Source organism: Lissotriton vulgaris, chromosome 9 (genome assembly GCF_964263255.1).
Source record: "Lissotriton vulgaris chromosome 9, aLisVul1.2, whole genome shotgun sequence".
Lineage (NCBI taxonomy): Eukaryota > Metazoa > Chordata > Amphibia > Caudata > Salamandridae > Lissotriton > Lissotriton vulgaris.
Window position 1 is genome coordinate 276,531,987 of NC_141697.1, and position 21,154 is coordinate 276,553,140.

Consider the following 21,154-nt stretch of genomic DNA (forward strand, 5'->3'; position numbering starts at 1 on the left):
CCTCGTTTCAGGCACCGGACTAAATTTTGAAGGCACCCCGGCCCATGGACTGCGCAGTTGGCTCGGCACGGGAGCAGTGCGGTTCTGAGCACCGAAAGTGAAAAGCACGGACTACTGGCGCAGACGGGCACTGCCTGCAGACGGTGAGAGGTGGAAGCTGCCCTCCCCCCGTGTTGATGGTGGCGAATGCAACACGAGCGTGAGACGACTAACTGCCTGTGGGGAGGGGCGCTGTGCAGGGTGCGGGGACGACACCATTGAGGGTCCATAAGCCATAATTGCAGGATAGTCTGTCCGCGCCGAACTTAGCGCACACACGTAAGGGCCTGTGTGGAGAAGATAGGAGCTCCGGTGAGTGATTGGGCCAGACACTTCACCTTCCCAATACTGGCTACTGCCTTCAAAGAGCCCCTATAAATTATACTCGTCTCAAGCGGCCATGAGCAGGGCAACTAGGAGAATGCAACGTGGTGAGCGCAGAGCGGACCGGCAGTGAATGAAGGCCCCCGCGACAAGGGATAAGACAAGATAGCCGAGTGAGACTTCAGTCGGGATCCAGGCATTGCAGGCCCGGCTCCTGGAGGCCTAGAGTGAGCGGCCGCATGAAACACCACTGTGGGGGCGCGTGGTACCTGCGCAGCTGCCGGTGGAACACAACACTATGCAAGGTGCGGAGACGGTGCCATTGGGGGTTACAACACCATAAACACAGAATATCCTGGATATATGCCCAGCAGCACAACGACCACTTCTATGGCCTGAACACGGTCAATCAGAGCTTCGGTGGGTACAGAGCTCAACCAATCCCCCCCAACTTGTTTACTGTGCAGATCTTTGAGGCCCTGGGCAGACTGGCTGTTTCGGGTGGCCCAAGCAGGAAGACTCGAGGACTGAGATTGGGGTCCTTTGAATAGCGCACCAGTGGTGCATGACCAGACTGGCAGTGGGTGCGGATCCCCCGTCACGGGGGGATCGCACAGACACATCCGTGAGACACCCATTGAGGACTCTGGGGGCAGTGTGAGGCGGTGACCACCCCTGAGGGTCTGGAGTAAACGGCAATAAAAGATATCCCTGTAAGTTGAAAAAACGGACTACCCTCCAACAATATAGGGTGCTTGAAACGCCGACGGCCTTCACGACGTCAGTGGCAGTGTTGTAAGGAACAGTGGAAGCTGTTCCTTTCACGATGAGTGGCAGAGGCAACCGTGCGACTCAGCAAGGCAAGCTTGACAAGTTTGCATATGCTAAGGATTTTCCCCTATTGCCGGACCAGAAAGGGGCTGGCACTAAAGGTGCGGAGGGGGGGGGGACCCCAAAATAACACTGGAAGATGTCATGGCATGGTTACGATTTCAACAGACGTCTCGCTCCTACGAGCAGATCTGCAAGAAATGTCTTCCAGAGTCACTGCGGTGGAGCAAGTGACGACATCTCTCACTACGGACACGCGCTCCTGGTTAAGAGAGTAACACAACTAGAGGAGGACAATAGGCATAAGGCGGACAAGCTGGACGAACAGGAAGGGTGCTCCCGCCGCTATAACGTGTGCATAATTGGGCTTCCAGAGTCGGAGGGGGGACCTGCCATGGACCTCTATATAGAGGATCTCATCAAGAATGCGCTACAACTTAAAGGCCTTTCAAACTTTTTCTCTGTGGAGCGGGCCCACAGGGTACCAGGAAGACTCCCACAGCCCGGGGCCCCCCGCGGCCGGTACTGGCGCGCATATTTAATTTTAGGGACCGGGACGCCATTCTCCAGATGGCTCGTGTGGCGCCGCCTATACGGATCCAAAATTCAGAGGTCTCCTTTTCCCCAGATTATACAACGGCAGTGGCGGCACGATGCAGGAGCTTTCTTGAGGTAAAAAAGACACTAAGATCCCGCAAACTGCCGTACTCTATGCTATTTCCAGCACGGCTCAGAGTGGTGGCTCACAAGAAAACTTGTTTTTTTGATACGCAAGAAGAGGCACATGACTGGCTTGAAGGGTGGTGTCTGTCGGAGGGGTAAAGTCGACAGGGCAGAAGGCGAAGACAACAGGGAAAGACCGGCGAATTTGAAGATCCTGGACAGGAGGAAGGGGAGGAGGCAAACATGAATAAGGACTCCAGTGAATGATTCCCTCATGCCCCAAGGGAAGTATCTCCCCCTTTCTTTTGTTTCTTATATATTGCAATGCATCTGGTTGTCGATTAGGGCTCACCTCCTCTGGCTAGCGAAAATGGAACTAATGATGGATCGGACTCATGGACTGGAAGGGGATGATTGGTCTTCCTTAGACTTTCCCACCACTGTTCATATAAGCAACGAAGTTTCAGGGTGGGGATATTAAGCACTCTGCTAAGTTCGGGTGGCGGGCAGTTCTAAGTCCGCAAGGCAGGGAGGCAGGGAGAGGGGGTTGCGGGGGGGGGAAAGTTTAATATGTTTTTTGTTTAATGTTTATGCAATTCACAGATGTGGTTATTCTTGCGCGGTATCACTACTCACAGAAATTCCTATTAGCCTTACTGCCAAACAGGTCACTTACAGTCCTGTATCCTTTCAATATGATAATGGGGGACGACTCACTAGCTAGTTCACAAGGAGGGTCTGATGCCGTAACCCCGTCCCTGTCCATACTCACGTGGAATGTCCGCGGACTTGGTGATAAAATTAAACGAGGCCTGGTTTTACAATGCATAAAAAGGGGAGGCGCGACAGTGGTGCTTTTACAAGAGACACACCTCACAGGCACGTCTACCAAAGCTCTGGACAGATGGGGTTATAGAATGGCAGCTCACTCCGAATTTACCTCAGGCTCTAGAGGGGCTGGTATATTGATAAAAAAGCAATTCCCTTTAATCGTAAAAACATTTAAATCCGACAATGCAGGTAGATTTGCTGCCATACATGCGCAGTGGGAAGGTAAACCTATCAATATTGTTTCTGTTTATATACCACCGGCTTTACAAGTGATAGCCCTCAACGATCTTAGTGCATTCCTGCTGGGACTCCCGGAGGGTGAACTACTAGTAGGAGGGGATTTTAATTTGGTTGTTGATGATTCAATGGATAGATTCCCTCTAAGAGCAGCTACGTCAGGGACATTACGTCTGAGAAGCTTCATGACAGCTATGGGACTTGTGAACATTTGGAGGAAGTATAACCCTTTGGACCGTCAGTTTACCTATCACTCTGGCGTTCATAGCATCCTCACTGGAATTGATTATCTTATGGGGTCGGTGGGAGCCCTTGGCAGTGTCGCCAGTGTAAAAAATCAAACCACTAGGCGTCTCTGATCACGCCCCTCTCCTGATTAGTTACATACACCACCAGCAGAAACGGCGCCGGACCTATCTAATACGTCCTGGCTTTCTCCTCAATCCCAAGATTAGGAAGGAAATACAAAAGGTGACAAAACACTATTTTCAGGACAACGCTGGTTCCGTGACATCCTCTGTCACATTATGGGAGGCTTATAAGACGGTAATCAGAGGGCAGGCAATAGCCTATATTGTCAATAATAAACGTGAGGGACAAACGAAACTTCTAGCTTTAGAAACTGCAGTAATTGATGCGGATGCGCAACACACTAATGACCCAACCCATGCGGCGGCCCATAGCTTACAGATAGCACAGCGCCAAAACAAGCCACACCTGACTGAAGTGACCACACAACAACTGGCAAACGCACGACACAAAATGTATGACGTTGGAGAGAAGGCAGGCAAACTACTGGTGTGGTTAGACAAACGGGAGAAGCGAGACAGATGGATAGCGCAGCTTGCAGTGGAGGGAGGACAACCTACTACAGACCCACATATAATAGTAAACATGCTAGCACGACATTACATGAAAATATACTCCTCAGATTCTACAATCTCGGAGGAGGAAGCATTAACATTCATTAAAGACCTTAAGATGCCCAAATTGACCCCAGAAGAAGCACAATCCTTGAAGGGTGACCTCACGACGGATGAGGTGACACTAGCTATTAAAGCATTACAATCTTGCAAGGCACTGGGGCCCAACGGAATACCAGTTGAATTATATAAACGAATGTCAGACTCACTTGCGCCACATCTGCTGAATATGTTTGCTGAAAGCCTAGAGGCTGGAGAACTTCCACTGGACCAACGCACAGCTACCATTGTGGCTATATTAAAACCTGGGAAACCAACGGAACAATGTACATCATATCGGCCGATCTCCCTCATGAATGCCGAGGCCAAAATACTCGCTAAATTGTAAGTGCTACGTCTATCGCCACACTTATCTAAAATTATACATAAAGATCAGTCAGGCTTCATGCCTGGCAGAAACACAGCACTCAATTTAATAAGAGTACATGGAGTAATGGCACGTGTGGAATACCTCCAAGAATCAGCAGTAATACTCTCACTGGACGCTCATATGGCATTCGACATGGTCCATTGGCCATTTCTATTTGCGGTGCTGCACCATTTGAGGGTTTGGCCCACGGTTTTGTGCCTGGATCTGCCTACTGTATACGAAGCCCATGGCACATGTCACAGCTAATGACCATATCTCAACAGATTTCCCTTTTGCCAGAGGCATGCGTCAGGGCTGCCCGCTGTCGCCACTACTATTTGCCTTAGTTTTGGAGCCTCTGGCGATATGTTTAAGTTTAAGTATATTGTTCAGTTAATAAAAACTCACAATATTAAAATGTACAAATATTAAAAGTCAGTACTTCTTTTTAAACAAAAGGGAGCAGGGCTCCAGTCTATAAGAGCATAAAAGTCTCAGATTAGGGTGCTTGTGATTCGGCTGAGTTTGCTTGGCCATAATGCTTCCAGTTTTCAAGGAGAAGATAGGCAAATGTACTTATTTTATTGGGATTTTGCCCAGGTGCAAGTTAAGGAACTTGTTTTTTGTCTTCTGTGTAAGGCCCATTGTTAAATACTCTTGTGGTTTTAGTGCGCTGTAACCTTTCAGCACGACCCATCCGTGCGCTCTCTTGGCTAAGGTGGCTTTGTCCTCGATTAATGAGACCATCTTGGTGACTTTCGACACTACTTTTTTGAAGGTGCCTAGGTCGGTTGCCGATTCCCATAGAGCTGTTAGTCCTAAGGTCTTCAATGATTCCTCTAAATAGGTCCATGCAGGTGAGTTGTCTCTGCCGGTCAATTCGGTCCAGAGATGGGCATTTAGACAGCCGTGGTCGGCATCTCTAATTTTCCGCCAGCTTTTTATAAATGTGCCTCTTCTCTCCACCGCTTGTTTCTGCAGGCCGAATTCAAGGCGGATTTGTGCGGGTGATGAGTAGGTGGGAAGATGAAATATTGCCCTGTATGCCCAGCTGATGGTGTTGTCTAGTATTGTTGCATCCTTGCCTCTCATGGACTCGCTGCCGTAAGGGAGCATGGGCTGTAAGCGAGCTCTTAGTACCTGTAGGAGAGGGCCCAATGACCGATCGGGGAGTGCTTTCTGCAGAGGCTTTATCGATAGGTGGAATGTTGTGCCCTTTCGACGTATGGCCTCTAGTTGGTGTTTAGAGGAGCCATTACCGTCTATTATGACTCCTAGGTACTTATAATAGGCGACCTGGTCTAGCCTTTGTCCATCCAGGAACCATGCGGGTTTCCGTTTTTTGTGATAGTTCATTGTCATAACTTTTGTTTTGTTTATATTAATTGTTAATGAATTTGTTTTAGAAAATTCATTGGTTTTGTCGAGAAGGTGTTGCAGACCGACGGGGGGCCGGCTGATAAGGACTAGGTCGTCTGCGTAGAGGAGGTTTGAGAGCATGATGTTGCTAGTCTGGGAGCGTGGGATTTTACTGTCTCTAATTCGCGAGGGAGGTCTGCAAGAAAGAGGTTGAACAACATGGGGGCTAGGACGCAGCCCTGTTTCATACCCTTGCTGGTTTTGATTTGTCTCGAGAGGTGCGTGCCGGGTCCCAGTTTGATCCTGACCCAGGTGTCAGTGTGTAGCATTACCAGCTGCTGTAGAAGTGGGCCTGGAATTCCCCATCTGTCAAATTTCTGCCAGAGTTTGTGCCGAGCTACATGATCGAACGCGGTGCTGTAGTCAATGAAGCACATAAAGAGGGAGCTCTTGGAGGCCTTAACTGCGTCGGACAAAAGGGTTAGCGCCATGATATTTGTCGTGGTGGCCTGACCGCTGCGGAATCCAGGTTGGGTTGCTGGGATGATGTTATTTGCTGTTGCCCAAGATGTTAAATCCTCCAAGATGAGGCCCGCATAGTATTTTGCCTCTGTGTCAATTAAGGCTATTAGATGAATGCTTCTTGGGTCGTTCCTGGCACCCTTTTTGTAGATCGGACTTATTATCGAGCCACTCTAGGATGTTGGTATTTTTACTGTTTCCCTTACTGCTTGGAATACTGGTGTCAGGATGTTGCTCCAGTAGGCAGGGTCTTGATTGTATAGTATTGGCGGGATCCCGTTGGGACCGGGCCCCCCTCGAGTTTCCCCTTTAGAATTAGTTTTCTTAGCCGGTCAGGTGTGTCCAGGAAGGAATTGTCTTCTCCGGTTACGGGTGGGTCGAATGTTGATGGTAGGCCTTTGGCTTCAGTTGGAGTTTGGTCCTGGGTTGAGATCGACCTATGAGCTTGGTTCTCTTTGTGGTTGAGTATGCCGAGATTGTCAGAGCTCTGACGCACTCCTTCTAGCCTGTTTCCCCCTGTTGTTTTGACCGTTGCTGTATCAGCTGTATTGAAGTGATCTGATAAGTAGGTAGCCCAGTCAGATTCAGATATGTTGGAGTTGATACCTTTATGACCTGACTGTTGGAGGCTGTGAATGATCTTCCAAAAGCCAAAGCTGTTCTTCTGTTTGGAGTTATAAAGGATTTTTGTCCACAGGTCCTCATACAGTTGCCTTTTCCTTTCCCAGGTCTTCTTTTTTAACAGTGCTTTTAGTTTACCTAGTTTCCTTTGGATTTCCTCGGTGTTGGGGTGTTTTCGGAGTTGTTTGAGAGTCTTTTTTGTTTCTCGCTTTATGGTTTTTATCTCTGTGGTTGTTAATTTGCCATGTTTGAACCCGGTGGTAGTGTTATCTTTTTGGATTTTTAACTCTGTAGCGTGTTTGTCTCCTAATTCCGTTACAAAGTCTACCCAGGCATCAAATGGGTTGTTCTTTGATCTGGATGTCTGGTGTATGATTGTTTTTGCGCTGTTTGATAACTTCTCAGGCTCAGTTGGCTTACATCTTATTCTTCTGTAGTTGATTGTGTGTTCTGTGGCAATGTATCTTCTTTCAAATACTTCATTCACGCAGATCAGTCCGAGATTGGCTTCTAGCGGCAAATGATCGCTTTGGGCACTTTCTCCTATCTTGAACGTGTTTATTTTCTCGTACAGTGGAAGTGACACAAGCATGTATTCAAGGTGTGAAGAAGTACTTGGTGAGAAATATGTTGGTGCTGGTGGGATGTCCTCTATGAAACGTCCGTTAAGCACTCTTAGGTTTAGTTGTTCAAGTTCTTTTCTCAACTGGGTTCCGGTTTTGGTGTGTTTGTGTCGGGAGGGGATGGATTGGTTTGGGATTTTCCAGATGTTGTCCATTTCCTTTGTCATGCCGTCCTTAGTTTTGTCTCCATAAAGGGTAACGTTGAAATCTCCTGCCACTAGTGTGTTCTCCATGGCGGAATGGATAAGATGGGAACCTACTATTCAGGGCCTTAAGTGAACTAATGATTGGGAGGATAGGATCTCCCTCTATGCAGACGATATCCTGCTATATTTCACCTCCCCTAGGTGTTCTATATTCACCCTTTTGGATGTTTGCACAGCTTATGGAGGGACGTCTGGTTATTCTATTAATTGGTCTAAATCCACCATGTATATACTCCATGGCCCACTGCCGCGCCGACCGGACGGCTGCCCGTTGCAGACTGCAAACAGCACATTTAAATATTTAGGGATTTACATCACCGCTAACTCTGCAGACTTCTACAAACACAATTTGAAACCCCCACTCGAACGTCTCAAACGAGACATACAACACTAGGAATCACTGCCGCTAACTCTGCTGGGCAAGGCAGCACTTTTTAAAATGATGGCTCTGCCCCGCTTTCTATATATTTTGGGAAACACGACATACCCCGTGCATACCACCTACTTTAGAACGATTGCGGCGCAGGTGTCGGTTCTGTTATGGGGCCAAAAGCCAGCGCGTATAGCACAGGCCAAGTTAGTAAGAGGCTGGTACAATGGCGGTATAGTGCTCCCGGACATATGTCTTTATTACTGGGCAGCGCAGTTAAAAGTCATTAATCAATGGTTACATCTTCCGCAATCTGAACCTGCTCTAAAGGCAGACAGAGCACAGCTGGGACTGTCTGGTATGCTGGCTCCCCTTTACGATAAAAAACTATCTCTCACAAAGTTTGGGCAATTGAAGCACACACTCACAATATGGCATGCAGCGCAGGCAAGGTTGGGATGGTGGGGGGTATTGACACAACTTACTCCGTTGAGGGATGCTAAGAGCTTGGGGAAGCTTAGGCACACCAGGGACATCGACCGTTGGGATGCTATAGGCATATCAACGATTGGGGATATGTGGCAGAGAGGACAAGTACTATCCTTTGAGACCCTAAGACAACAATATGATTTAGCCCCGTCAGAACAGTTCAGGTATATACAGATACGCCACACATTAATGACAGCACTGAAGCCTGACTCAGACGTCCCAGAAGCGTCCCCTCTTGAGGACAGAATACTGACAGACTATATGCCATCAAAAGCGACTTCCCTAATTTACCGTAAGCTGGTGAATAATTTACCCGACTCAACAGGACCATTACGGGAGAAGTGGTCTCATGACTCTGGGGAAATTGACGACTCGGAGTGGCAAGAGGCACTGGCGTCCCCGAAGGAAGTAGGCATCCCCTCACGTCTCCATTTAGTGCAATTGCGAATATTGCATCGTTCCTACTACACCAGAAGCACTTTACATAAGATAGGACGGATAGCTCATCCAAAGTTCAAAAAGTACTTTATTCGGTTAATAGACAATAACCATAAATGCAACAACATGAAATTTCAAATTACACAGGGATATTTAAAAGAAAATGATTAAAATTCATCTAAACCAATTGATTTCAGCAATTTAAAAACATATTAAAAAAACCTAAAAGTACTACAACAGTTAAAACAGTGTCCATTCTTTGTAGTTCTAAAAACGCTGGGCAACATCTATTTAAATTCATTTCTTTGAGGATTGGAATAATAAATTTCCTACGTGGTAAAATATAAAATTTACAAAAAAATAAAACATGGATGTCAGATTGAGATGAAGATTCATCACATGGGCACATAGGCAAATCACGCGACCATGAATTCATTTCTGGGAAGGACAAAAGTCTAAAAACAATGTTTAATCTAAAACGGGTCAAGAGAAATGGATCATAGTTGGACATCGGCAGGGTTAAATACGGCTGTAATTTATCAGCAGTTAATAACAGTAAATGCGAGGTAACTGTCTTTTTCTTCACTTCCTCTCGCATTCTTTACTCCTCGAGGTATTCCATACACAATTTTTTCAACAATTTTCTGTGTATGTCAACCATAGTGAGTGGATCATCATAATAATGTTGGCAATTGATTTCTATAAGGAAACCTTTAACATAATTTAGCCATTGGAATCTACTCACATTTTCCAATTTTAAGACGTCCCGCAACATAGCCCGGTTCACAGCACACTCATTTGTTGTCCATACCCTATGCCACAAGAGAATGGGCTGCCTTCTAATTATATCTGAAATATGCGGTTGTCCAAGTTCGGTATGGCAGATATAAGTCGCAACACTTTCTGATATTGTCAGAATATCAATTAATTTTCGGCTATTTAAATTGAATTTATGTCTGTATAACCCCAAAGACCCGAGCCATACAAAGCTACTGATGAACACGGGCATTATAAATAGTTAGGATTTCTCTTATTGGTTTCTTACCCAACTTTTTAATAAAATTCTTTAAGGCCATTATTGTTTTTGGTTACAAAAGAGTTCTAGCCTTTACAGCACTTGCCCAGGACCCAGTGTCATGGAACAAAATACCGAGGTATGGGAAAGTGGAGGTGTTTTCCAGGGGAATATCATTTATGAACATTCTTTCCATTTGCTTCCTAGTTCATGTACCACAGTTCATGGAGAAAGTTTTACTGCAGTTAATTTTTAAATCCAAGCTCAACATGAACACATCAAAAGAAGTTATCAAATTCTGTAGGGCCAAGGGTGTCCGGCCATTAAGACTGTGTCATCTGCATACAAGAGTGCAGGGATAATCTTTTGCCAACGCTGGGCGTATACCTGCACTCTTGCAACAGATGAAGCTCAAGTCCATTTATATAGACCAGAAATAAAAATGGAGCCAGGACGCAACCCTGGCGTACCCCACGTCCTACCCCGAATGATCTGGTACATTCACCCCCCTTTTCATAGCGAACCGTTGCTGTGGCCTCTGAATAGAGTTCTCTTAGAAAGCAAATAATTGGATCTGTCACGCCCAACCTTTTTAAAATTGCCCATAATTTACCATGGGACACACTGTCGAATGCCGACGTAAGGTCGACAAACGTGAGGTACAAGCATTCACCCTTTACCCTGGTGTATTTTTGGTGAACAATAAGTAAGTTTAAACCCTGTTCGACTGTTCCTATGCTCTTCTGTAATCCAAATTGCAAGTCACTTATTATCCAGTCTGGCTAGGATGACTCTTCCAAGGATTTTTATAGAGGAGTCTAAAAGGGAGATTGGTCTATAACATGCACAATTTTGTCTATCTCCCTTCTTATATATTGGGACAATGACCGAGGTAAACCATGAAAGACTTAATCCCCTCGCTAACGTAGAATTAAAAAGCTGTACCAGCATGGGGCCCCAGATCTCAATGTTTGCTTTGTACAAGTCTGCTGGGATCCCATCAGGACCTGCAGCCTTTTCCCCCTTTGTTGCTTTCAGAGCCATCATAACTTCTTCCAGAGTTACCACAAGCTTCTGAGCCCCTATCCCTATATCGAACGGTGTACTAGAACCTATAGTAGATCTTTCATCTTGGAATCTATAAAGGTTGGAAAAATGTTCGACCCAGTCGTCCTCAGCGATCGCAATCTCTATGCGCGCCTTGGTGTTATCATAAAGAAAAGGGGTGTTTACGGCCCTCCAAAATGCAGATGCATCTTTGGACTGTGACGCTGCGCATAGGACTTCCCAGGCCTCCCTTTTTATAACATAACATTTTTCCTATTTTTTAAGGCCTCATTGTATATTTTCCTTAAACCTCTTATTTGTAAAGGGTCTCGTGGTGTCCTGTGGATGGCATGTTTCAGGTCAGTCAGTGCCCTTGTATATGCATTGTCGAACCATCTCCTATTAACTTTTGCCAGTTTCTTTGCCTCCACCCACAGACTATTTCTAATTGAGGATGCTATGATGTTAAAGTGTTCTATTATCTGCTCACTGTCAGAGTGCTCCCCTAGGCAAATTGTGAAACTATCAGAACAATTTTCCAACAGTTTGCCTAAGAACTTCTCTGGGACCACTTTACCCCAGTTAAGGGTGTACCCATTTTGCCTCCCGAGAATCACATCAGCGGCTATACGCGTAGTAGACCCACCATTATCTGCTCACAAAATGGGTTTTTGATCTCCATTATTTGCGGCCGATGGTCACTCAATGGCAACTCTACGGTCCTAAGCTTCTTAATTTTACGGCCATAAATGTTTGAAGAAATAATGAAGTCAATAGTGGTCAGAGCTCCTCTGCCAATAAATGTCGGGACAAAGGGAGTTGGTTTTTGGGCAATTTCATTTACATATCCCAAATCATAAGTGAACAGTATTTCATTTAGTAAATCCCCGATCGTGGAGTGGTCAAAGTGTGTAAGGTTAATGTCCTGCTCTAACATTAAACCGCATATGCCTTGTTTGCCCTTTTTACAAAGTGGACAATTAAAATCACCCCCCCAAAAAATTATTACTTCCCCTTCATTTTTATCTATTTCATGTTGTATATCCTCACTCAACATCTTTAAAGTGATTAGAGTTTCATTTTTCGGGATATAATTATAAAACTTTATGACAATAAAATTAGTTCCCTTCCTGCTATCTATCATTACTACCTGATAGTAGCTGGACTTTGACGAGAAGCGTGCCTGCTCATACTTGAGCTGGTTTGAGAGGTACAAGATTAGCCCGCCCTTTGCTCTCCCATGTGCGCCCCCCACTGCTGGAGTAAAGAAACTTCTATAACCATTTATATGCACTGGCTCAATTGACCAAGTTTCTTGCAAGGCCAGAATATCAAGACCATTTATAATACTTTCCCAAGAGGGGTTTTTAATTTTCTGCCTCAAACCTGCCACGTTCCAAAACAAGAGTACAAGATTTCCTATTCTCAGACACTGCATACTCACACAAGGACGCATTACCCGAATCCTTTCTACGTGTCGGGGAACTAACTTCCCCACATTTTTCCCCATTCTTTTGTTCAAGGTTGCTATTGATCTTACAGCCTTCCTCATTGTTGGGGCCATTGGTCTCTACAGAGGTAATTTCTATTAGATTAGTGTCTACATTACCCTCCCACAGCCTTTGGTCTTCTAAGTTCCCCTCAATTTTATTAGGATTTTCCTGTATTCCTAGAGTATTATTGGGCGGAGTATCCTTTTTGCGTCAATACACAAATTCAAGGCCCGAAAGTAAATCAAACCGATTGTGGGTTGGTATGTTGTAGGCAGTTAATGCATTACCTCTATTACCCAACAGATAAGTGTTTTCATAGTTTGGACCTGGAATTGGAGGATGAGTCAGCCTAGGGTAGAAGTCAGTAAATCTCTGTGGTTGGTAAGAAAACAATTGGTTACGTCCATAGTGTTCAGATCCGGACCTTTTTACGGAGTGCCTTCCTAATGGGCGTTCTTTTAAATAAGGGGCTGGTGTCTGCGGATAAAAATAACTAAGGTAATGTGTGGAGATGGAATCACTGCCTCTTGCATCATACCAGTCCCCAATACGCCTCACAGCTCTATTATCTTTAAAATTTACAATGATTACATCCCCCTTCCTGTCTTTTGGCCGTGAACCAACCCAAATTGCACGCCTAACATTTAAAATTTCTCCATTAATGTGGGCAGGTAAAGGTCTATTGTTACACAACCAATATACAACTTTATTTCTTAAGGCTCGATGGTTTTCATTAACGCCTAATGGAAGCTCAGGGACTCCTGCCATAATAATAGCATAAGGGGCAGCTTCTGGCGGTAGGTCTACTCTTCTGTGTGATTGACGATTTATGTTATGCAAGTCCTTCGTCCCATTATCCTTGTCAACCTTACTTTGTGGGAGTTCTACTTTTTTCACCGGATTCGTTTTGTGCCCCCTTTGATCGTCTTCCTTGCATTCTGCTGGTACTTTAGGTGCAGGCTTATTCTCTACTGAAGATTTTTATAGGGAGAGTAGGACAAGGAGGGTGTTGTTTCGTTTGTGGCATAATATTTACAGAATTTACTCCGGCATTTATACTGGTCAATCCCTTTGCTTGGTCAGATAATAAAAGTGCGTTCCCTTCTACTTTTTTATCGATCAGGGCTAAATGCGTATTGATCATCCTTGTTCTCTCTAAGAGAGGCAAGATCAGTGATTTTACCAGGGTTTCAATTTTTTCCAGAAGGCCACCCTCATTGTTAAAACAATATGGGCGATGAGTTGATATTAAGGGAGCCCTGGAGGGGGGGGGGGGGGGGGGGGGGGGGGGTTAGCAGCTGAACAGCATCTGACACTATTGTGGTCATACTCCTCTTTTGCTTTTTAGCTTGGTGAGTTTTTAAAGGACCACCCCCTCTTTTTTTAGTTATTTTAATCTTAGGCGGTGTCCTCTGACTCGTATTGGGGGGAGATGTAATAGATAATCTAGGAGAATTTGATAGGCCATCATTGTCAGTACTGGTGGACAGACTCAGCAGAGATAAAACACTACTAGAACTGCCCAACTCTTCTGTTATATCCTCTTCATCCTTTATATACGCCTGCCTAGTTTTTTTAACTATGTGATTTATAGGTAATGGCGAAGCTATAGTCCCTATTTGCCCCAAAGAAGATCGCTTCCTTGTTATTAAGTCCAAAGAAAGACGCTTCTCCATGTCAGCGATTTCCTTTTCCAGCACATTAGAGACTCTCTTAAAGAACTGATCGATGGATCCAGTCACCACCCCATTAGAAGTGGCAAGCGTGACATTATGATTTTTTCCCGCCAGTGAGGACATATTTAGTAGCAGTCTCGCTCTCCTCCGCTCAGTAGCAACGCTCAATTACTTCAAGGTACGGCGGCCTCGGGAGAGCGGATTCTCGAGCGTGGGGCAAAAACAACAAGAAAGAATCCATTTAGTAGGCTCAGCAATGAGCAGTGACCACTCTTCCTCTGGGTTCATTAAGGGGCCAACAAGTCAGTGTAATAGTCAAATTGCAATGTACTTACAAAACAAAACAGGTCCGCATGCCAGATGCACGTTCTTGAATGGGCTTAAACGGGCCCGCCCTTGGCCAAGGCTTCTCCCGGCGTCCCGCTCGCATCCCTCGACGCGGGGCTGGCCGCTGGTTAAATAAGCCTTCTGGCGCTCTGAGGACGTGTGATTAGCGCGCCGCCGCTGAGCCTGCCGGGTAATGTAGTCCAGGGGCGGCGGCGTGAAGCTTAGCGTCTTCTGACTCCTGGCCTCTGCCGTGACTCCTGGCGGTGGCTGCGTGAAGACCCCGACTCTCGGCAATCAGGTAAGTAAGCTCATCCTTACTGCTTGAGGGGTTGTGGTGAAGAAGGGATCTTTTATCACACCATATGGGACTGCCACAGAATAGCTGACTATTGGACTCAGGTAATGAGAACGTCTCAATCGGAGGGAGTTTGCCTGCTGTCGGACCCCAGGCGTTGCCTTTTAAATATATGGGAGCCCAATGATCTTACACGTTCGGGACAAGGTTGGGTGTATGTATGTATGTATGTATTGGTACTCTTTTATAGCGCATGTCTGTCACCCAACGGGTATCCTGGCGCTTTGACTAGAAGGAACCTGCTTCGCACCATGCTGACTTACAAGAACTAAAGTGATCCAACCCTAGGAAAGAGATGTGTTTTTCAATTTTTCTTAAAGGAATTGAGATCATTCATGCTTCTCAGTCCTAGCGGAAGAGCGTTCCATAGCCTGGCTGCCGTAAAGGTGAAAGAACGGCCGCCCAGCCGCGATCTCAGAACTTTAGGCACCACAGCAAAGTAAGCAGAAGCCGAACGAAGGGGTCTGGATGCAGTGTACCAATGGAACATATTCTGTAGTGGCACTGGGCCTTGTCCATGAAGGGCCCTGAATACAATACATAAAGATTTAAAATCGATCCGCTGAAGGACCGGTAACCAGTGAAGGTCCCTTAGTGCCTGAGATGAAGAGTCAAGGCGGCGACGAGCAAGCGCTAATTTGGCTGCGAGATTCTGCACCCGTTGCAGTTTTCCTATCAGAGTAGATGGTGCTCCGAGAAATCGAGCATTACAGTAGTCCAAGCGACTTACAATAATGCTCCTCACCACCTTTGGCCTGCTGTCCATGGGAAGCATCGGAGGGACCTTTCTCAGCATGCGAAGCAGTCCCATACAAGTGCTCACTGTTTTATTGACGGCTGCATCCAGTTGGAGGTTGGACCCAAACATCACTCCCAGATTACGGACCGAGGTGGCAGACACAGTCGTGCTCTGGAAGGAAGGCGGCCAAAAGTCCGGCGGGAGAGGTCTAGGGACGCGATCAGTAGTGCAGTGTAAGACTTCTGTCTTAGAGCTGTTAAACTGCAGCGAATTCTGATTCAGCCAGTCCGCAGTTGCGAGCATACAACGGTGGAAGGTGTCTAGCGCCACTGCTTCCTTGCCCTCAAGCGAGAAGACAAGTTGAGTGTCATCCGCGTAATTCATCACCGCTATGCCGAAAGATCTAATCAACGCAACCAGGGGCCGCAGGTACAGGTTAAAGAGGATAGGGCTGATGGCCGACCCTTGTGGAACACCTTGCTCCACTTTTCTGATGTTAGATTTGAAAGGTGGCAATGACACTACCTGATGGCGATTTCCAAGGTATGGTGTCAGCCACTTCAGGGCCTGGCCTGTCACCCCTACTTCCTCTAATCTTTTAATCAGAATTGCGTGACTGACTGTGTCGAACGCGGCCGACATATCGAGCAGCACTAAAAAGGCTGCTCTTCCATGGTCGGCTCGCGTCCTGAGATCGTATACACTGTATAGATCGTATATACGTGACACTGGGTATGATGATAGCTAAGAGAAACATAGCGCAGAGATGGGGTGGAGCAGAGAGGCCTACATTGACGGCTTAGAAGAATGATATGAATGATATGGATGCAGCTATTTTTTCAGAAAGGGCGGTGTTTTGCAATAGGGGCTGTCCTGAAAAATAGAATAAAATTTGGGGGGCATGGAATGCATATAGAGGAAACATCTGCGAACCTCCTTCGGATAATGACGATACTAGTTCAGATTCAGATTAACCCCCTAGGAACAATGCATGCTGTGAGAAATTCTACCTCGACTGTTGAAATAAGATGTAATTGTGACTGTAAAATAATTGTAACTGTTTCTGATGGAAGGATATTGTGCAAAATGTATTGTGTATACTTAATGAAAGTTCTGATGTACTATTTTGAAATGCGAATAAAAATATATATAAAAAATAGTTCTGTGCAACAATCATAGCAGCAAGTAGAGAAAGCACCTCCTCCCTGTATAGACCACTGCATATGAACAAGCATTGGCAGAGACAATAGGTTTCGCTATGTAACTTCTCTTTGCTTTGTTGTTCTTTTATATTCTTTTTTTTATTGCAGTCTGTGCTGCTATCTAACTACATGATTTTAATTTGTAAAAGTTAATTATAATGATGAATGCCTTTTGATGAAACCGTTAGTGTTTATGTTTAGATACACAATAATTATATATTCCATTCTCAACTGTGCCTTTTTTGAAACCCGTACATTACTGGATATAAACTATTTCCTAGTTTGTCCTTTCAGGCACCAGGGTCAGGATTTGACTGTTGCAGCGGCACAGGAGCCAAAAGGTCTAGGAAACATACTGAACACCGATAATTGCTATATTTTACTACTAAACAAGCAGTCACACATGTAATTAACTTGCAGGCGACTATGGTCATGATTTGAATGATGCAGCAGATGCAGTGGCTCAGGGGCCAAAAGATCCAGAAAACCCACTAAACACCGATTATTGCTATATTTTACTACGAAACAAGCAGTCTAAGGGACATTTTTTGGCTTAGTCAATTGTTTTAGACACATGGCCCCGCTGCATAAGTTGCGGTGCAACAAGGCTTAAAGTCAGTAAAGAAACTGCTATGATGCGTCCAAAGCTGACTGCGTCATGTCGCTTTACTTTCTTTTTAGCATCCTACAAAACAGGTCATAAGCATTAAGCGTGAGCAGGAATGGTCTGTAGTGTGAGAAATAAAGGCACAAAGTTACCGTGTGCCAACTGAAAACCCAGCCGATATAACAGTACAGATATACACTACAGGTATGCGATTTAGGAGCGTGGAGCTAGAAGCCGTTCAACTGATTGAAGGCATCAGCCATTCCAAATCAAAAATGTGAATGTTTTTCTGTCTTTGACAAATCAAACACTCTTTTGAAAAGGACCATCATCATTTACAAACATCCAGCTGTGTCCACAACTGAAAAATTACAAGAAAAACTTAATAAGTCAGTTCCTTAATGAAGTCATACTCAAAATTTAAAAAGCACAAGAGGCAGCCTATTAAACTTTTTTGGTCATGCAGTTGTGTAAATTTGATAAATGAGGCAGGGATAACAATTCTAATATCAACCAGGATGAGCACGTACATAGGAAAAAAAAACTTACTGCTGTCAATAAAAGGTTCTGCCTCTTGGAAATAACCCTGTTTCTAGACAGCATGGTATAAAAGGATCACCAATTAAAACATCTGTTTATGCCGATTTCCAACGACCACACAACCCGGAAAAAGCACAATTCAATAATTAACATCACAGAGTCAAACATCTTCATATTATGCCACAATCAGTGTAAAATAAAAGCAAACACCTAGTTAAAGACATCAAACCAGGGCTTTAAAATTAGCATATAATTTGTTGCACATGTTATTTCGCAATCTCAGCTGAAACCCTGGGAAGGGGATGGGGTATAAGGGCCAGAGCTGCCAGCTTTGGAACTGTGGAACCGGGTCCGAGACACAGCGTTGCCTCAACACCCTGTGATTCTGGGCAAATCATTGAATCTCCCAGTGTCTATAAAAAATGAATGTTTCCATGTGAAATATAAGTGGCGCTCATGTAACGCGCTCCAAAATGTTTCGATCGTGTTCATGCTATATAAGCAAGTTTTTTATTAAACTCAGTAAAAAAGCACACAATTGTGTTCATGTGGGTGGTCAAGAATATCTGTGGAGGTGAGGTCACCAAACAGTAAACTATCTCACTCTCCTGCAGTGATCAAGAGTAGGCATCCGAGAGTCGTAAATCGGCATAGGTGGTTTATGCCATACTGCTTTGATGTATAGTAGTTTTAAACACAATGTATTTACCCAGAAGCTGGATTCAACACAAAATTTAAAAAGGAGGTAAGAATCACACTGCGTGGGGTCTCATGGTTTTTAGCAAGCTGTTTTCCTTTTTAGGTCGCGCCTAGGCAGCGCGCATGCGCTCTAGGAGAGCCTTTAGCCATCGGTCTTCACTTTTGAAGCACTGCACTCGTGCTTGTGGCGGCATCCACCTTGAGGGAGCGACCAGCGGTGCGGCCATGTTAATTACAAACATATGGCTGCTGCTCGCTCCTGCAAGGTGGATGCAGTCACAAGCACTAGTGCAATTCTTCAAAAGTGAAGACCGTTGATCGTGATGCTTCTTGCTTGTGGCATCACTTGTTGTCAGACTTGTCAGACTGAAAAATCACCTCCCCTGTTGTTGGTATGCTAACCGCTGCTTTACACACCCGACCAAGATAATCGTGCCTTCTACTCTCTTACCAACCAGAACATCTCACACAGTGGTGTGCTCTCCCCACGCCTGTGCCAAATCCATGCATTATAAATGGGAAGTTCCCTGGTGCTCCCCACAAGTCTCCGTTACAACCCTACCAGATATCCTGGTGCCACAGTCTACAACATAATGTTACGAGCCCCTCTACTCGCCACTTGCCTGAGGCTGCAACTCTGGAATGGAGCCACAGGGACCTCGTCCATGCCGCCTTTCCCCGGAGTGTGCTGCGTGCTGGTCTCTCCTCCGGACAGCCTCTCAGGCTCCTCCTCCGGCGGGATCCTGCTGTCATCCTGCTGAATGTCCTGTCTTTCAGCAAGGTTCCATTTCCTGTCTCTGTCCTCCGCTTCTGGGGATCGCTCTCCTCTGTCTTCTGCATTCAGAATCCATTCTCCTCTCTCCTGTGCTGCCTCCGCATACTCTCTGTCACCGCGCATACCCTCCTTGACTTCGGCTCTCATTTTATTAGTCACAGAGTATTCCAGGGGCCTGTGCGGGCTGACGACTAGAACATCAGGCCGTGATCGCTCAGTGTCACTGGGATTCCCGCAGTCTATGTCATACACTGCACTAGCGGATTCCCGGCCACAGAACTTGTAGACTAGTTAATAACTGATCAGAATGTAACTGAAAAAGTCAGCTTTCAAAGAAGAAATGTGACTGGTCTGAAATTGGCATACGTAAGCCAACAACTTACAGATCCCACCTCAGACATAAGTTATGCCAAAGTGATGAGGACTATAGGTCACGCACTGAGATCAGTTCACGCACTGAGGTCAGTTACTTTCTTTAGTCAACTACTCTATAGTCTGATTCTCTCCCTCTGTGTAAAGGTCTGATATTTTGGTCTGGAACCGCTGAAACTCTTTTGATTTTGCTAGCTACGCTGCCAGATCCATGGACAGGGCCACGGTGGCATGCTTTGTGGATCAGCTTTCTAAACAGGCGGAAAAGCTATTATGACTTACTACCCTCTTGGATTATTACATTTGTTAAAATAACCTTGTTTTGCATTTTTAATCATATTCTGATTTTGTATTGTTCCTCTAAGCATGCATTCTTTGCATATGTCAATTTATCTAAGATTGATTAAAATGTTTGATATTCTTTTATAATAGGTGAAAAATGCTGACTTTTAAATGAGGCTCCAATCACTTTTGTAAATGGGACTATCAAAGAAAATGCATACTCTAAATTCATGTTGAACATTCCAAGCTTCAACTTAGTTGATCTGCCAAATCCATAAGACCCCACCTCCAGTTCCCCCACTGTTGAAGCTGTCAGATTTCATTTCCATTTGATCAAGTTCTCCCTGTACATTGGATGATTAGGACCCTCAGTTTGGGTGATGTGAAAGATGTTTTAACCGGATATTGGACGGTGCTTCAATTACAGTGATTCCAGGTCAGAGAAAATAATCAAACCTTATCCAGTCCAAGCACCAAGGAGGTCCTGAGTTCCCAGGAGCATCATATTCATCAGCATTTGAAATTCATAGCCGGATCCAGCTCAAACAATGTGCAGCTATGACCCTCTGTGACAATTAGAGTCAGCCCTCTTCTGTTCGTGAAATAGAAGTGTAAATACCTTAGCAGTGTGTTCAAGCCCAAGATATGTTAACATGATGACCAAGTGTGGTAGCAATTGTTCACTCAAAAGTTCATACATTACTGGGATTATTTTTACTTCTATGTTGGAGACTTAGAGAATCTCTCTCCTTTAACCCCTTCCCTGCGAGGCTAATTCCCCCAAGGTGAGGGGGTACGGGGGGTAAACACGGCGCAGTGATGCTTGTGACGAGACCAGGCCGTAATGAGTCACGGTGGAGCTGTGCTCATGATGGCCTGGTCTCGTCACGACCCCGCCCACTCATTAATTCTCCCGTACAGGCTGGGAAGTAACCGCGCGTGGGCGGAGCAGCGGCCTTATAACGAGACCTGGCTGTCATGAGCACAGCTCAACTGTGACTCATGACGGCCTGGTCTTGTCATGAGCACACAAGGGGTTGAGCAATTAGTTTCAGTTTATTAGGTCCTTTAGTGCTTCCACCCTAACATTTTGTTTAGTGGCACTCTTTGCTTGAACTAATGAAAGCCCAAACATGGCAG